This window comes from Pristiophorus japonicus, chromosome 14 (genome assembly GCF_044704955.1).
Source record: "Pristiophorus japonicus isolate sPriJap1 chromosome 14, sPriJap1.hap1, whole genome shotgun sequence".
Taxonomy (NCBI): Eukaryota; Metazoa; Chordata; class Chondrichthyes; family Pristiophoridae; genus Pristiophorus; species Pristiophorus japonicus.
In genome coordinates, this window is record NC_091990.1 from 9,416,831 (window position 1) to 9,435,799 (window position 18,969).

The following is an 18,969-nucleotide window of genomic DNA, read 5'->3' on the forward strand; positions in this document are numbered from 1 at the left end:
GTTCACCCATCGCCCCCTGTGCTCACTGTCCGTGTCCGAACTCGCACTGAGTCCCGCTCGCCCATCACCCTTGTGCTCGCACCGAGTCCTGTTCACCCATCACCCCTGTACTCGCACCAAGTCCTGCTCACCCATCACCCCTGTGCTCACTGCCCATGTCCTAACTCGCACTAAGTCCCGCTCACCCATCACCCCTGTGCTCGCTGACCTACATTGGCTCCCATCCGGCAGTGGCTCGATTTTAAAATTCTCATCCTGGTTTTCAAATCCATCCATGGCCTCGCCCCTCTCTATCTGTGTAATCTCCTCCGGTCCCACAACCCTCCATGATCTCTGCGCTCCTCCAATTCTGGCCTCTTGAAGATCCCTGATTATAATCGCTCCACCATCGGTGGCCGTGCCTTCTGTTGCCTCGGCCCCAAGCTCTGGAACTCCGTCCCTAAACCTCTCCACTTCTCTATCTCTCTCTCCTCCTTTAAAACACTTCTTAAAACCTACTTGTTCTGGCTGTCCTAATATTTGTTTATTTAGCTCGATGTCAAATTTTGTTTAATAATCCTCCTGTGAAGTGCCTTGGGATGTTTTAAAGGTGCTATATAAATGTATGTTGTTGTTTGTTGATTTAAGGGGGGGAAGGGGAAGCTCTTTCTTGCTGCCAGAGGTGAAGCAGGACAAACCTGTGGGTGACAGAAGTTTCTCGCCCTGCTCCTGTTCAATATTGTCTTCTATCATTGGATGACACAGAAAGCCTTTGTTAATCCTGCGAGAGGTGCCTGGCCTATTCATTGCCAGAACAGCAATGGCGACATTCCTTCACCCTCTCCATTTGCAGCAGGCTGTGGGAGGGTCAGCTGAAACCGGTCCGTTGAACAAACCTCACCCCACACAGTTCCACCGCCCCCAATGGTGACGGAATTGCGGCTATGAGGACAAAAAAATCTGCAAAAGGATATAGACAGGCTAAGTGAGTGGGCAAAAATTTGGCAGATGGAGTATAATGTGGGAAAGTGTGAGGTCATGCACTTTGGCAGAAAAAAAATCAAAGAGCAGGTTATTATGTAAATGGAGAAAGATTGCAAAGTGCCGCAGTACAGTGAGATCCGGGGGGTACTTGTGCATGAAACGCAAAAGGATAGTCTGCAGGTGCAGCAAGTGATCAGGAAGGCCAATGGTATCTTGGCTTTTATTGCCAAGAGGATGGAGTATAAAAGCAGGGATGTCTTGGAACAGCTATATAAGGCAGTTCAGGTTCACTTGGTTGATTCCGGGGATCAGGGGATTGACTTATGAGGAAAGGTTGAGTAGGTTGGGCCTCTACTAATTGGAATTCAGAAGAATAAGAGGTGATCTTATCGAAACGTATAAGATTATGAGGGGGCTTGACAAGGTGGATCCACTGATGGGGGAGACTAGAACTAGAGGGCATAATCTTAGAATAAGGGGCCGCCCATTTAAAACAGAGATGAGGAGAAATTTCTTCTCTCAGAGGGTTGTAAATCTGTGGAATTCGCTGCCTCAGAGAGCTGTGGAAGCTGGGACATTGAATAAATTTAAGACAGGAATAGACAGTTTCTTAAACGATAAGGGAATAAGGGGTTATGGGGAGCGAGCAGGGAAGTGGGCCTGAGTCCATGATCGGATCAGCCATGATCGTATTACATGGCGGAGCAGGCTCGAGGGGCTGTATGGCCTACTCCTGCTCCTATGTGTTATGTTCCTATATTTCCTGTTTTTTAACCACCTGGACAGAAGTCCTGGAGGAGACCAAAGTCTTAAAACTTTCAAGACACTCCTTAAAATCTCCCTCTTTGACCAAGCTTTTGGTCACCTGTCCTGACATTTCCTTATGTAGCTCGGTGTTAAATTTTGACTGATAATCGCTCCTGTGAAACTCCTTTGGACATTTTACTACTCCAAAGTGCGCTGTAAAAATGTAAGTTGTTGTTGTTGCTTTCCCTGATGACTCATCGGGTAAATGTTCGTGCTGTCGAGATGGGCTGAGAGATGTGAGTCAGTGAAGTTCTGTACTCTTCCATCCTGGCGTGATGCCCCACCCTGTTGCCTTCTGGGTCCAGATGGTATCTGTGTTGTCATAATTCTGTACAAGTGTAATAAAAATATTGCCAAGACATGCAGCGAAGTGATTAGCGAGTGAAGGGAAGGAGTCAAACACTGAGCTTGTTTCCCAGAGTGCTGCTGAAGAGTGCAGGCTGAACCTCCTGTTAAAGGCAGCAGGAAGTTTCCAGGTAATTCATCCATTTAACCCATTCTACACCAACTACTGCACCAATGGGAAGGCAAATAGAAGGCGCGAGGAAACCCGTGTGTAACTCCCTGTGCTGGCCATGAACGGACGCACTTTATTTACGTGGCAACTCGTTTTGAGGATGTTCTAGGCCAGGGAATCTCAACCTGGGGTCCGCTGTCCCCAAGGGGTCTACGAGAAGGTTTCAAGGGGTGCACCAAAAATCATCATCATCATCATAGGCAGTCCCTCGAACCCTTCGTGCCCTGCTTCAAATCATGCTCCCTTTGCTTGATGGCTGTGATGGTACAGCGCGAGCTGGTGCAGGAGGGCGACGACAGCGAAGGGTGACGCGATCAAGGTCCAGGTCGCTGATTGGAGCATGGGCAGGTACAGCAGGAGCGGCAAGGTCGGGGCGAAGGTGCGGCGAGAGATTGTCGAGTGACGTGATCGGGGCCCAGGAGAGGCACGAGTTCAGGGCCCAGAAGAGGCCCAGGGGCAGCACGGGCCCAGCCCACACTGCGATATGTGTGCGCACTAGGTCCGTGCAGCAGAGCAGATCCCCACCAAAAATAAGCAGATTGTAAATAACCCTCCACTGTCCCGGCACTGCTCCTTACCGCTACAAATTGTCCGCTTTTATTTGACAGAGAGGCTTGGGTAAAACACACACTCGGATGCAGTGCTCACAAATCACTGTTCATTTCAATTTCAGAGAAAGAGAAAGTGACTTCACCACCTGCAACTACAAAATGCTGCAAAATCAGTGGATGGAAGAACCCAATCATATGTAATAAGAAGAAAAGGAATCGCAAAGGCCGGACTGTGGGCGTTGAGCATGACTGAGCGATAGACTGGGGTGGCTCCCCATTAAATATATCTGAGTGATAAATAGGGCTGGTTTTCATTTAAATTCTTATCAATCAATTGGTTATTGAAACAGCCCATACTGAGACCTTGAATGTGGCCTTGAATGGCCCTGATCCTTTACTAACACAACATTGCCAGAGAATTCTTGACAGGACAAGACAAGTCACCACGAGTCAAGCACGAGATATTTGTTAAAATGTGTTGTAAACTATTTGGATTATATTAGCTGCCCCTACAGACCAATGAGGTGCTGGGTGCATTTCATGTTTATAATGTGGACTCACGTAAGAACATAAGAATTAGGAGCAGGAGTAGGCCATTCGGCCCCTCGAGCCTGCTCCACCATTCAGTGAGATCATGGCTGATCTTCGACCTCAACTCCATTTGCCTGCACCATCCCCATATCCCTTGATTCCCTTAATATCCAAAAATCTATTGATATCTGTCTTGAATATACGCAATAACTGAGCCTCCACAGCCCTCTCGGGCAGAGAATTCCAAAATTCACCACTCTCTGAGTGAAGAAGTTTCTCCTCATCTCAGTCCTAAATGGCCGAACCCTTATTCTGAGATTGTGACCCCCGGTTCTAGACTCCCCAGCCAGGGGAAATGTCCTCCCTACATCTACCCTGTCAAGCCCTGTAAGAATTTTATATGTTTCAATGAGATCACCTCTCACTTTTCTAAATTCTAAAGAATATAGGCCTAGTCTACTCAATCTCTCTTCCTAGAACAATCCCCCATCCCAGGAATCAGCCTGGTGAACCTTCGTTGCACTCCCTCTAAGGCAAATATATCCTTCCTTAGGTAAGGGAACCAAAACTGTAAACGGTACTCCAGGTGTGGTCTCACCAAGGCCTTAGATCATTGCAATAAGATTTCTTTATGCTTATACTCCAATACTTTAGTAATAAAGGCCAACATACCATTTAATTTCCTAATTGCGTGCTGTACCTGTATGTTAACTTTCAGTGATTGGTGTACAAGGACACCCAGGTCCCTCTGAACACCAACATTTCCCAATCTTTCACCATTTAAAATATATTCTGCTTTTCTATTTTTCCTACCAAAGTGGATAACTTCACATTTCTCCACATTATATTCCATCTGCCATGTCCTTGCCCACTCTTGCCGAGTGGATGATCCATATCGGCCTCCGCCTGAGGTCCCCACCATCACAGAAGCCAGTCTTCAGCCAATTCAATTCACTCCATGTGGTATCAGGAAATGGCTGAATGCACTGGATACAGCAAAGGCTATGGGCCTTGACAACATCCCACTGTCATGCTCAAGACTTGTGCTCCAGAACTAACTGCGCCTCTAGCCAAGCTGTTCCAGTACAGCTACAACACTGGCATCTACCCGACAATGTGGAAAACTGCCCAGGTACATCCTGTCCACAAAAAGCAGGACAAATCCAATCCAGCCAATTACTGCCCCATCAGTCTACTCTCAATCATCAGCAAAATAATAGATGGTGTCATCGACAGTGCTATCAAGTGACACTTACTCACCAATAACCTGCTCACTGATGCCCAGTTTGGGTTGTGCCAGGACCACTCGGCTCCAGACCACATTACAGCCTTGGTCCAAACATGGACAAAGAGCTGAATTCCAGAGGTGAGGGGAGAGTAACTGCCCTTGACATCAAGGCAGCATTTGACCGAGTGTGGCATCAAAGAGCCCGAGTAAAACTGAAGTCAATGGGAATCAGGGGGAAAACTCTCCACTGGCTGGAGTCACATCGAGCACAAAGGAAGATGGTTGTGGTTGTTGGAAGTCAATCATCACAGCCCCAGGACATCGCTGCAGGAGTTCCTCAGGGCAGTGTCCTAGGCCCAACCATCTTCAGCTGCTTCCTCAATGACCTTCCCTCCATCACAAGGTCAGAAGTGGGGATGTTCGCTGATGACTGCATGGTGTTCAGTTCCATTCGCAACTCCTCAGATTACGGAGCAGTCCGTGCCCACATACAGCAACACCTGGACAACATTCAGGCTTAGGTTGAATAATTACTTTGCATCAGTGTTTACAGTGGAGGAAGAGGATAACATGCCAGAAATCCCAAGGAAACTAATATTGAACCAGGGACCGGGACTAAATAAAATGAACGTAAGTAAATTAACTGTAATGAAGAATAAAATGACACTAAAGAGTGACAAATCCTCAGGGCCAGATGGTTTCCATCCCAGGGTTTTAAAGGAAGTAGGTGAGAGTATTGCAGATGCTCGAACTATAATCTTCCAAAGTTCTCTCGATTCAGGAACCGTTCCTTTAAATTGGAAAATTGTGTGTCATTGCACTATTTAAGAATGGTGAGAGAGGGAAACCAGGAAATGATAGACCAGTTGGCCTAACACCTGTTGTTGGGAGTCTATAAATAAGGATATGGTGACTTAGCACCTTGAAAATGTTCAGCTGATCAGAGAGAGCCAGCATGGATTGTGAAAGGCAGGTCATGCCTGACAAACCTGACTGAATTTTTTGAAGAGGTGATTAAAGTAGAGAACAGGGGAATGTCTATGGATGTTATTTGTATGGATTTCCAGAAGGCATTCGATAAAGTCCCCCATAAGAGACTGTTAACTAAGGTGCAAGCCCATGATATTGAGGGCAAATTATTGATCTAGTCAGCAGGAGACAGGCAGTATGGATAATGGGCAGGTACGCAAATGGGCAGGATGTGACTAGTGGTGTCCCGCAGGGATCTGCGATGGGGCCTCAACTATTCATAGTATTTATTAATGACTTAGGCAATTGCATAAAGATAGGCAGCATTGTAGGCAGTATACATGAAAGCATAAAATTACAAAGAGATATCAACAGATTAAGTGAATGGACAATAATGGATTTCAATGTAGGCAAATGTGAGGTCATCCACTTTGGACCTAAAAAGGATAGAACAGAATACTTTCTAAATGGTGAAAAGCTAAAAACAGTGGAGGTCCAACGAGACTCAGGGGTTCAGGTACATAGATCATTAAAATGTCATGAACAGGTACAGGAAACAGATGAGACGTTAAAGCGAGGCCCCGTCTGCTCTCTCAAGTGAATGTAAAAGATCCCGTGGCACTATTTTGAAGAAGAGCAGGGGAGATATCCTCAGTGTCCTGGCCAATATTTACACCTCAACCAACATCACTAAAAACAGATTATCTGGTCATTATGTCATTGCTGTTTGTGGGAGCTTGCTGTGCGCAAATTGGCTGCCGCGTTTCCCACATTACAACAGTAACTACACTTCAAAAAAGTACTTAATTGGCTGTAAAGTGCTTTGGGACAGCCTGAGGTTATGAAAGGTGCTATATAAATGCAAGTTCTTTCTTTCATGACTTCAATATACATTTCATGTACTTTACACACCTATACCTGATAACTCAGAGTGCTAGGGTCTCAGTGATGTGCTTCCGCCATTCAGTTTCCAGTTGTGATGAAGTCTACCCCAGAAACATTACCTGCGTTTTCTCGTTTCAGGTTCCAGCACAGCCGACTAATAGTGCTGTCTGCCAAGAGTGTCTTTCATACACAACATTTTCCTAAACTGAAATAAAGCACATTTGGAAATTCTTCTGCCCTGACAGATTAATGCTAAAATGTAAAATGACCTTTCTCAGTATGTAACAAAAGTCTGCTGCAATTGGATTATGACCGTGTGATATAACGTGTGTGTGAGACTTCCCAGTTCGGGATCTGGAACATTGAAACACCTGTGAACTCATCCCTTTTTGGCGTGGAAGCAAGTCATCCTCTCTTCGAGGGACCACCTATGATGATGTGAGACTTCAAGGATTAATTAGTAATTGCTGTGCATGTTACAGGACTTTATATCACACGGTAATAATCCAGTCGCTGCAGCCATTTGTTACATACAGAGAAAGGCCATTTTACATTTTAGCATTAATCTGTCAGGACCGTGGCAATGAATCCCAAGTCACTGCATTAACTGGACCGTTAGCTTTTGCGGTGCATTGGTTCTGAGACTAAATGATGATGATTCAAATCTTGCACCAAACAGACATTTATCTCCTCGAAGTTTAATGACCTGCTTCTTTGCACTGACTGGTAATTTACCCTGAAAAACACAGGTATTTAATTGGAATGTTGAAGGTCAGCAGGGGATATTGTGACATCCCTTCTCCCAGTGATGTTTCCTCTTCCAGTTTCTAGCACCATTGTGCTTTGATGCCTGCCACCATTTCACCGTCTATCGCCCCAGGTAAAACCTCCGGTCCTTTTGTGGATTGTTTGTTGGTATGTAAATTACCCGAGCAATGTAGACAAATAACACACATGCTTGATCATATAATTCCTTCATCTTCCTGTCCACACCCAAAATATATGGTTTATAAAAGTAACCACCTTTAACAGGTGGTCCAACCTTTGATGTTCAGAGACCACCTCTGTGAGCAGTACCACCTCATTATCCCCTATCCCAACCCAAGCTTCACAGTAATTTAGACGGAATTAAGTCCACTCTACTAGCTCTCAATAATGCATTTTTGAAAAATGTTTCTTACTTATCGTTTGCTTATTGCACTGTGTGCTTGAGTTCGGGGCAATCAAACTGACTTGAAGCTTTATAATAGACGCTGCCTTTGCAATTAGCCAGGAATTACTTCACAGATTCAGCCCTTGCCTCAGCTCATCCGCTGCTGAAGCCCTCATCCATGCCTTTGGTATCTCCAGACTTGACTATTCCAAAGCACTCCTGGCTGGCCTCCCACATTCTACCCTACGTAAACTAGATCCAAAACTCAGCTGCCCCGTGTCCGAACTCGCACCAAGTCCCGCTCACCCATCACCCCTGTGCTGCTGAGTGGGGCTGATAATTCTATAGTGTTCAGCTCCATTCACAACTCTGGCACAGACACGATGGGCCGAAATGGCCTCCTTCCGTGCTGTAAATGTCTATGATTCTATGATTATATAGTAAACTTAACCTGGTCGAAATGTCACACGATGAAAGTGTCGCACTCACACAGTAGAGGCAGCCCACACAGCGTTACGTGTGACAAGATAGACATTTCTGTCCAACTTTGTATAGTTTAAAAGTAGCTGGAGCCAAAATCAAAGCCTTAATTAAGGTTAAAACGGAAGATAGGAGTGAACCTATCTGCAGGAAAGGGGCCAAACGGCTTTTTGTTGAGAAATCAATTAACATGAAAGTGTTGCGGCAGCAAATGTAACAGGTAGTCAGATGGAAAATATCATTTGCAACTACTGTCAACAAGTTATTATGTGTCAGGAAGCCAGCAGTTGCGAACTATTGTCCCTCGGTGTGGGCTCTGTTAACATATTGTTTCTTCATTCATTTCAAAGATTTGGATGGATCCTTTTTAGCTGTGGACAGCGGGAAGAAAAAAGCTTTTCAGCAAACTCTCGTTCTCCTGTAAATCCCATTGGGATTTCTGGCTGACGTATTTCACGTGCAATATCTTATAGAATCACAGAATAATACAGCACAGAAAGAGGTCACTCGGCCCGTGCACCCGCTCTCTCACAGAGCTTTGTCCCACTCCCTCGTTCTTTCCCCACAGCCCTAAAAATATTTCTCCAACTCGCTTTTGAAGGCTACTATTGAATCTGCCTCCAGCCCCTATCAGGCAAGGCATTCATATCCCAAAAGGCTGTGAAAAGAGAAAAGCCAACTGTTTAAACAAAACAAAATTGTGTTTGCCAAGAAATTGTAACTGACATCTTCCTTGAGAAGATTTATTTTGAACTGATTCTAATTCTTTTTCATAATCTCCCAGGAGATCACATGGCTCCGGGTGGGGTGGAGTGTAGAATGTTTCAGTGTAAGGGGTGTCGCAGTTGTGTGGGGCGGACTGGTTGGGTGCTCTTTACCTTTCCGCCATTGTTCGTTGTTCATAGGTTTATATGTAACCTTCAGGCCTGCTGACCGAGGGCCGTGCGGCTCTTTGTCGGCCGGCATGGACACGATGGGCTGAAATGGCCTCCTTCTGCGCTGTAAATTTCTATGTTTCTATGTTTCTATGTTATGTTGTTTCGTACTTTGTCTAGTTCATTCTGCTTCTATCTACTACTTTATTTGTAACTAATTGTGGAATAGTAGTTTCCGTCTGCCCACAGCAGTGTGGGCTTGCAATGGTTTTGCCTTCTGAGGTGATGGAGAATTTGTTGGACATCCCGTGTATTCTTCACAAAGCGATTTATTGTGATTGGGGTTAATGGTTAGACCGGAGCTGCACAAACTCATACACCATTCTCAGCTATTGGAGCAGCATTCATGGACTACACGTGTTGCCCATTTCCTTTGCTTGTGCAATATTTACGCTTGTCTGTATTAAATTGAAGGACGTGATTGCTGCACGGACCGGAAGTCGCTGCACATGCGCAGTCCCAGGGTTTTATTTGTTGTTTTTTTCCAGACTGCCCAAAATGAGGAATAAAGAAGCTTGTTGAAAAATATTGTTCATTTATAGTTTCATTTATTCATTGTGTGAATTGCAGAATTTATGCAGGTATGAGCCACTTGTTTGTGCACTAAGTTGTGGTTGGTCAGAGTCAGCATGGTCAGGTGGGGGACAGTTTGACCCCGGTACCATCTGTTCTGAGACTAAAAGCATTGGGAGATTCCTGTAACAGTGATAGGGAATCTAACATTAATGAAACTTTATTAGTAATGTGCTTCTCAGATTCTCCGTCTGTTGTGGTGAACATTATTTTTAAAATTTAGGACCTGACAGTTATTCCCAGGTGTCGGTGGGGATGGTGCACTTTTACAAGGAGGGTTTGAGGGTGTCCTTGAAACGTTTCCTCTGCCTACCTGGAGCTCACTTGCCATGTTGGAGCTCAGAGTAAAGCGCTTGTTTTTAGAGTCTCGTATCGGGCATGCGGACAATGTGGCCCGTCCATCGGAGCTGATTGAGCGTGGTCACTGCTTCGATGCTGGGGATGTTGGCCTGAGCGAGAACACTGACATTGGTGTGCCTATCCTCCCAATGAATTTTCAGGATCTTGCGGAGGCAGTGTCGGTGGTACTTCTCCAGTGCTTTGAGGTGCCTGCTGTACATAGTCCATGTCTCTGAGGCATATAGGAGGGCGGGCATCACCACTGCTCTGTAGATCATGAGCTTGTTGCCAGGTTTGAGGTCCTGGTCTACAAACAGTCTTCCTCAGGCGACCGAAGGCTGCATTGGCACACTGAGGGTGGTGTTGGACTTCATCATTGACGTCTGCCCTTGTTGACCTTGGTCCCGAGGTATGGAAAACGGTTCACGTTGTCCAAGGCCTCGTCGTGGATTTTGCTAACCAGGGGGCAGTGCTGTATGACGGGGGCAGGTTGGTAGAGGACCTTTGTAGTACAGATGTTTAGTGTAAGGCCCACGCTCTCATACGCCTCGGTGAAGGTGTTGATGATGGCTTGGAGTTCGGCCTCTGAGTGTACGCAGACGCAAGCGTCGTCTGCATAGTGTAATTTAATGACAGACGATGGGACAACCTTGGATCTGGCCTAGAGACGGCGGAGGTTGAACAGATTCCCATTTGTTCTGTAGATTAGCTCCACTCCAGCGGGGAGCTTGCTGAGGGTGAGATGGAGCATTGCAGCAAGGAAGATCGAGAAGAGCGTTGGTGCAATGACACAGCCCTGCTTGACCCCGGTCCGAACGTGTATTCGGTCTGTGGTGGATCCATTGGTCAGGATCACGACTTGTATGTTGTCGTGGAGCTTGGTGCATGTCTTCTAACCCAGAGGTGAGAGCGCGACACACTAAGTCACGGCTAACACTTGATAAACATTGACGCTAATCCCACGCTGAGAATAGGCCCTGAGTGGTAATTACTGAATGTCCTCACTGAATCAGGATGCATATGTGAAATAATACAAGGTCTGATTAATAGAATACCTCTCGCTAAACCATGTGGAAACTGTAAAGTTTCCTGACATTTTTTAAGTATCATGTGCACTACAGTCATGTTCTCTTGGTTCTTGACACTTGACAATGTTCGGGCTGGTTAGAGACATCAGCAGACATTCTGTACTTTTCCTCTAATACTGAAAGAGAAGCGAAGTACTGTCACAGGCAGCCAATTACCCAATAAACAATCAAATACTCAGCAGACAGTAAGATCCCTCACCATGATTTTTTCCCCAGTCTCATGGGAACCAAAGGCCATGTGACACAGGGATACTGAAGAATATCTTCCATTTGTCGAATTTCTCTGCTCCACACAGGATCCTTGAAATTATACGGTGTGAATATTTAAATAAATGGGTTACTGCCTCTGTTACAAAAGCAGACAGAGATTTCATGCAACAGAGTTAACTGTTGGGAGACTGAGACCTGCGAAGATCCAGCTGTGGGTCAAATGGTAGCACGCTCACCTCGGAGTCACAAGGTTGTGGGTTCAAGTCCCACTCCAGAGACTTGAGCACAATAATCTAGGTGGACACTCCAGTGCAGTACTGAGGGAGTGCTGCACTGTTAGAGGGGCAGTACTGTCGGAGGGGCAGTGCTGAGGGAGTGCTGCACTGTTAGAGGGGCAGTACTGAGGGAGCGCTGCACTGTCGGAGGGGCAGCGCTGAGGGAGTGCTGCACTGTTAGAGGGGCAGTACTGAGGGAGCGCCACACTGTCGGAGGGGCAGTGCTGAGGGAGTGCTGCACTGTTAGAGGGGCAGTACTGAGGGAGTGCCGTACTGTCGGAGGGGCAGCGCTGAGGGAGTGCTGCACTGTTAGAGGGGCAGTACTGAGGGAGCGCCGCACTGTTGGAGGGGCAGTGCTGAGGGAGCGCCGCACTGTCAGAGGAGTAGTGCTGAGGGAGCGCTGCACTGTCGGAGGGGCAGTGCTGCACTTTTAGAGGGGCAGTACTGAGGGAGCGCCGCACTGAGGGAGTGCTGCACTGTTAGAGGGGCAGTACTGAGGGAGCGCCACACTGTCGGAGGGGCATGCTGAGGGAGTGCTGCACTGTTAGAGGGGCAGTACTGAGGGAGCGCCGCACTGTCGGAGGGGCAGCGCTGAGGGAGTGCCGCACTGTTGGAAGGGTAGTACTGAGGGAGCGCCACACTGTCGGAGGGGCAGTACTGAGGGAGTGCTGCACTGTTAGAGGGGCAGTACTGAGGGAGCGGCGTACTGTCAGGGGGTCAGCGCTGAGGGAGCGCCGCATTGTTGGAGGGGCAGTACTGAGGGAGCGCTGCACTGTTGGAAGGGTAGTACTGAGGGAGCGCCACACTGTCGGAGGGGCAGTGCTGAGGGAGTGCTGCACTATTAGAGGGGCAGTACTGAGGGAGCGCCGCAGTGTCAGAGGGGCAGCGCTGAGGGAGTGCTGCACTGTTAGAGGAGCAGTACTGAGGGAGCGCCGCACTGTCGGAGGGGCAGTGCTGCGGGAGCGCCGCACTGTCAGAGGGGCAGTGCTGAGGGAGTGCTGCACTGTTAGAGGGGCAGTACTGAGGGAGCGCCGTACTGTCGGGGGGTCAGTGCTGAGGGAGCGCCGCATTGTTGGAGGAGCAGTACTGAGGGAGCGCTGCACTGTCGGAGGGGCAGTACTGAGGGAGGGCCGCACTGTCATATGTGCCCTTATTCAGATGAGACATTAAACTGAGGCTCCGTCTGCCCTCTCAGGTGGACGTAAAAACTATTTTGAAGAATAGCAGGGGAGTTATCCCCGATGTCCTGGCCAATATTAATCCTTCAATCAACATCACTAAATAATCTTATCTGGTCATTATTTAGTCATTATCACATTGCTGTTCATGGGAGTTAGCTGTGCGCAAATTGGCTGCTGCATTTCCTACATTACAGCAGTGACTATACTTCATTTCATTGGCTGTAAACGGCTTTGGGACGTCCTGAGGTCAAAAAAGGCACTATATAAATGCACGTTTTTCTTTCTTTCTGGTGTAATTTGAAAGTAAAGGTGCCAGAGATAGATAGTGTGTGTGTGTGTGTGTGGTGGGGGGGGGGGGGTAAATTTGTGTGTGGGGATGAGTGGGGATGAGTGTGTGAGGGTGAGTGTGTGTGTGTGTGTGTGTGTGTGTGTGGGAGTGTGTGTGTGTGTGTGTGTGTGGGAGTGTGTGTGCGAGTGTGTGGAGTGTGAGTGTGTGTGAGTGTGAGTGTGAGTGTGTGTGAGTGTGTGAGTGTGTGTGAGTGTGTGTGTGTGTGTGTGTGTGTGAGTGTGTGTGGGATTGTGTGTGTGCGTGTGTATGTGGGAGTGTGTGTGTGTGGGAATGTGTATGTGTGAGTGTGTGTGTGTGTGTGTGTGTGTGAGTGTGTGTGGGATTGTGTGTGTGCGTGTGTATGTGGGAGTGTGTGTGTGTGGGAATGTGTATGTGTGAGTGTGTGTGTGTGTGTGTGTGTGTGGGATTGTGTGTGTGTGTGTGTATGTGGGAGTGTGTGTGTGTGGGAATGTGTATGTGTGAGTGTGTGTGGGATTGTGTGTGTGTGTGTGTGAGTGTGTGAGTGTGTGTGTGTGTGTGTGTGTGTGTGTGGAGTGTGAGTGTGTGTGAGTGTGAGTGTGTGTGTGTGAGTGTGTGTGGGATTGTGTGTGTGTGTGTGTATGTGGGAGTGTGTGTGCGAGTGTGTGGAGTGTGAGTGTGTGTGAGTGTGAGTGTGTGTGTGTGAGTGTGTGTGGGATTGTGTGTGTGCGTGTGTATGTGGGAGTGTGTGTGTGTGGGAATGTGTATGTGTGAGTGTGTGTGTGTGTATGGGGGAAGCCCATGTTCCACCGTCCATTGAAGGAAAATTAAACGCATGTTGTCACAACTCCCAATCAATAGTTCCAATCTCCCTCTCTATCTCCATGCACATACTCTAGTTTGGTTTGTTGGATTTTCTGCAATGCAAAGGATAGAATGGAGTGAAAACTACCTCGGTGCCTGGGCCAGTAAATGAACGTTAGGCTGGCGTTGATGCCGATGAACATGCTGTGACGCTACCTGCAGGAGCAGCGATGCACGTCGCAGTTCGAAATTAAAAGCAACACGTGACCTCATGCATCAGGAGGCCGAACAATTGCTGAATAGCATTGTTGTGCTGAAAGGGCAGATTATCCCATTTCTCATTGGCCGAAGGCAATGTGCTCATTGTTTGTGTGTGTAATTCCATTTCCGCTCCAATATCCCTGTCAAATTTCAGTATTGATTCCAATGAAATAACTTGGTTGGCAAAAAGTGACAATTTATATAAGTGAACAACATGAGGATCAGCCCAAGGTTGTGAGGGACACAGGGCCGCAGTGTTGACAAATGGCTCTGTAATGAAAGTCAGCTTATGTTGTCTTGGGCGAGCTGCAAGTAATTCCAGTTAAACATCAGAAAGACCAAAGACTTGCATTTATATAGTGCCTTTCACAGCCTCAGGATGTTCCAAAGTGCTTTACAGCCACTGAAATTGTTATATCTGTAATGTACCTATGAATGACTCCACGAGGCAATGTGTTGTACTCAAACTGTAGTGACCTTGGTCCTTTATTTGTAACTCCAGAGTGAGGCAGCTGCATGGTGGCTACCCTTTTATACAGACCCTGCCACCAGGGCAGGAAACCCCGGTCTCCACCAGTTGCACCCTCTAGTGGTGCCAGCAAGTATATACACAGTGTAAACCTTATTGATAGTACATCAGGTAACAAGTCTCCATCTTATGCAACTATACAGTGACTACACAGAGAGTATATCTATAGTCTGCATATATAACAGAAATACTTTTTGAAGTGGCCACTGTTCTAATGTGGGAAACGCAGCAGCCAATTTGCACACAGCAAGCTCCCACAAACAGCGATTTGATAATGACCAGATCTTCTGTTTTAGAAATGTTGGCTGAGGGACAAATATTGGCCAGCACACCAGGGTTAACTCCCCTTCTCTTCTTCGAAATAGTGGCATGGGATCTTTTATATCTACCTGAGAGAGCAGACAGGGCCTCAGTTTAACATCTCATCCAAAAGTCAGCACCTCCGACAGTGCAGCACTCCCCCATTGCTGCCCCTCCGATAGTGCAGCACTCCCCCGTTGCTGCCCCTCCGACAGTGCAGTGCTCCCTCAGTACTGCCCCTCCGACAGTACGGCGCTCCCTCAGTACTGCCCCTCCGACAGTGCGGCACTCCCTCAGTACTGCCTCTCCAACAGTGCGGCGCTCCCTCAGTACTGCCCCTCCGACAGTGCGGCGCTCCCTCAGTACTGCCCCTCCGACAGTGCGGCGCTCCCTCAGTACTGCCCCTCTGACAGTGCGGCGCTCCCTCAGTACTGCCCCTCCGACAGTGCGGCACTCCCTCATTATTGCATTGGAGTGTCAGCCTAGATTTTTGTGTCCTTGCCACAATCTCTGTATCTCTGTATACTTGCCACTGATACTATCCGTCCCTCAGCCACTGTGTAAGGTTGAACCACACTGTTTGTAACCTCGAAGTCCTATTCAACCCTGAAGGGACTTTCTGACTCCATATCCTCTCCATGGCATTGCCTGTCTCCATTCCTGCCTCAGCCCATCTCCGAAACCCTCCTCTGTGCCTTTGCCACATCCACACTCAACAATTCCAAAGCTCCCTTGGCCAGCCTTCCATTCCCTCGCCCCTCCATAAACCTCCGCTCATATCCTGTCCCATACAAAGTCCCACTTCCCCAGAACCGCTGTCCTTGCTGACTACATTGCCTCCCAATCCCCCAATCATACAGTGTATAAATTACTTATCGGCTTCGCCCCTCCCTAACTCTGTAACCTCCTCCAGCCCTATACCCCTCCCTATCACTGTAACCTCCTCCAGCCCCACACCCCTCCCTATCTCTGTAACCTCCTCCAACCCCTACACCCCTCCCTATCTCTGTAACCTCCTCCAACCCCTACACCCCTCCCTATCTTTGTAACCTACTCCAGCCCCTACACCCCTCCCCATCTCTGTAACCTCCTCCAAACCTACACCCCTCCCTATCTCTGTAACTTCCTCCAGCCCCTACACCCTCCCTATCTCTGTAACCTCCTCCAGCCCCTACACCCTCCCTATCTCTGTAACCTCCTCCAGCCCGACGCCCTCCCTATTTCTGTAACCTCCTCCAGCCCCACAACCCTCCCTATCTCTGTAACCTCCTCCAGCCCCGACAACCCTCCCTATCTCTGTAACCTCCTCCAGCCCTACACCCCTCCCTATCTCTGTAACCTCCTCCAGCCCCACAACCCTCCCTATCTCTGTAACCTCCTCCAGCCCCATAATCCACCCTATCTCTGTAACCTCCTCCAGCCCCAACAACCCTCCCTATCTCTGTAACCTCCTCAAGCCCTACAACCCTCCCTATCTCTGTAACCTCCTCCAGCCCTACACCCCTCCCTATCTCTGTAACTTCCTCCAGCCCCTACACCTCTCCCTATTTCCGTAACCTCCTCCAGCCCCTACACCCCTCCCTATCTCTGTAATCTCCTCCAGCCACACACCCCTCCCTATCTCTGTAACCTCCTCCAGCCCCTACACTCATCCCCAGAACTTCCAGTTGCTCTGATTCTGGCCTTACCCGTCGGTCTCTCCCTTCGCTGCACCATGAGTTGCTGGACCTTCATTTGCCAAGGCCCTCTGCGGTGGCATTACCTTCCTAACCTCCTCTATCTCTCCACCTCTTTTTTAAGGCGCTCTTTAAAACTCATCCATCTTTGTCTGATTATTCATCGGTGAATGTTTTCTATGTTGAGGCAAGTTGTTGTTATAAAAAATGTCAATGTTTGTCACTAAGGACAATTTTGTTTAAATCGTGTCACAATGTTCCTGGTACATTAATGGTTTTCTGGAACTTCAAAACCTTTACTTCTCTAAATGTTATTTGAAGTTGTGTGGGCAGTATTGTTCGTATATTGAATAGCACGATTTTAATTCAATAATGGTTGAGAAAGTGCCAGGTTTACATGAATGAGTTTGTATGAAATTCCCCTGCGCACTATGTTATAATCAACCTCTCATATCATAAAACCAGTTTGCACAACACCTCACATAGTCCCATAACACTGTTGTGAAACATTTCTGTGTAATACTTAAATCATAGTCACACTTATTCTTAGCTCGAATTTCCTGGCCTACTCGCCCCTGATTGGCTCATTCGACCAGGTGGTTAGCCCCAGTTCTGGTCCGCCCGAGTTCTCTGCCCCCAGCTCTAACTCGCATTAACCCCAAGCACCACAGTCACTGCCAGCGTACAAGTGGTGAGGGGCCTCCAAGCTTCCACTAACAAGACCCTTTTTTTTGTCACCTTGTTTTTAACTTACATTCTTTCTGCCGCTATTTCTCCAATCCTCCCAAGGGCCGGGTACTGCCAGCAGATCCCACCTCAGCCCATTCCACGTCCTTCACTGAGGGGCTGGGACCTGGCCTGCGTCACAAGGTTTAGGCGAGTTCCCCACTGAACTGAACAGCACTTAACATAGAGTCACAGGGGGCCGAAATGGCCCCTCTCTGTAAGGCCCGTTACCCCCGCAGGCCACCGATGTTTGGTGGAATGGCCGCTGCTCGCCCAATCGCCGCACCCCCCACCCCCCCCCCCCCGAGTTTCCCCGGTGGTGCCCCGATTCCCCCCTTACCGCTCCACTGTTGCCGATCCGTGGTAAGCGTGTCATCACCGTGTGCACCGCCGATCTACTCCCCGACAGCAACATTCCCCGTGGAAAATCTTCGGCCCGCCTGGCGGGGCCAAAACCTGTTTTTTTCCGGTGGTCCAGTGAGGCTGCGGCCTTCTGCAGCGTGGGGCAGCTTCCCTTAAAGGGCCGGACGCACTGCCGCTGCCACCGTGTTTTTCTCGTCGTCCGACTGTCAGGTCGGCCCGTCAATTATGCCCCCGGGTTTGGCCGGGCCCCCAACAGGCAGCCTGGCAGCCCCTCTTTGGTACCAGGCCCTCTGGGGGGAGGCCAAACCCTTGCTGGTGGCCCGGTGGGCCGAAGTTTTAAAATCGGGTGTGGGAGGTGTGTGTGGGGGGTGATTGGGGGAGTGTGGGAGGTGTGTGTGGGGGAAGTGTGGGAGGTGATTGGGGGGAGTGTGTGGGGGGTGATTGGGGGGAGTGTGGGAGGTGATTGGTGGGGAGTGTGGGAGGTGATTGGGGGGGGAGTGTGGGAGGTGTGTGTGGGGGGTGATTGGGGGAGTGTGGGAGGTGTGTGTGGGGGAAGTGTGGGAGGTGATTGGGGGGAGTGTGTGGGGGGTGATTGGGGGGAGTGTGGGAGGTGATTGGTGGGGAGTGTGGGAGGTGATTGGGGGGGGAGTGTGGGAGGTGTGTGTGGGGGGTGATTGGGGGAGTGTGGGAGGTGTGTGTGGGGGAAGTGTGGGAGGTGATTGGGGGGAGTGTGTGGGGGGTGATTGGGGGGAGTGTGGGAGGTGATTGGTGGGGAGTGTGGGAGGTGATTGGGGGGGGAGTGTGGGAGGTGTGTGTGGGGGGTGATTGGGGGAGTGTGGGAGGTGATTGGGAGGGTGTGTGGGAGGTGATTGGGGGGGAGTGTGGGAGGTGTGTGTGGGGGGTGATTGGGGGAGTGTGGGAGGTGATTGGGGGGGAGTGTGGGAGGTGTATGTGGGGGAAGTGTGGGAGGTGATTGGGGGGGTGTGTGGGGGGTGATTGGGGGGAGTGTGAGAGGGGTGTGTGGGGGGAGTGTGGGAGGTGTGTGTAGGGGGTGATTGGGGGAGTGTGGGAGGTGATTGGGGGGAGTGTGGGAGGTGTGTGTGGGGGGTGTGTGGGGGAGTGATTGGGGGGAGTGTGGGAGGGGTGTGTGGGGGGAGTGTGGGAGGTGATTGGGGGAGTGTGGGAGGTGTGTGCGGGGGTGATTGGGGGAGTGTGGGAGGTGATTGGGGGGAGTGTGGGAGGTGTGTGTGCGGGGAGTGTGGGAGGTGATTGGGGGGAGTGTGGGAGGTGTGTGTGGAGGGTGTGTGGGGGAGTGATT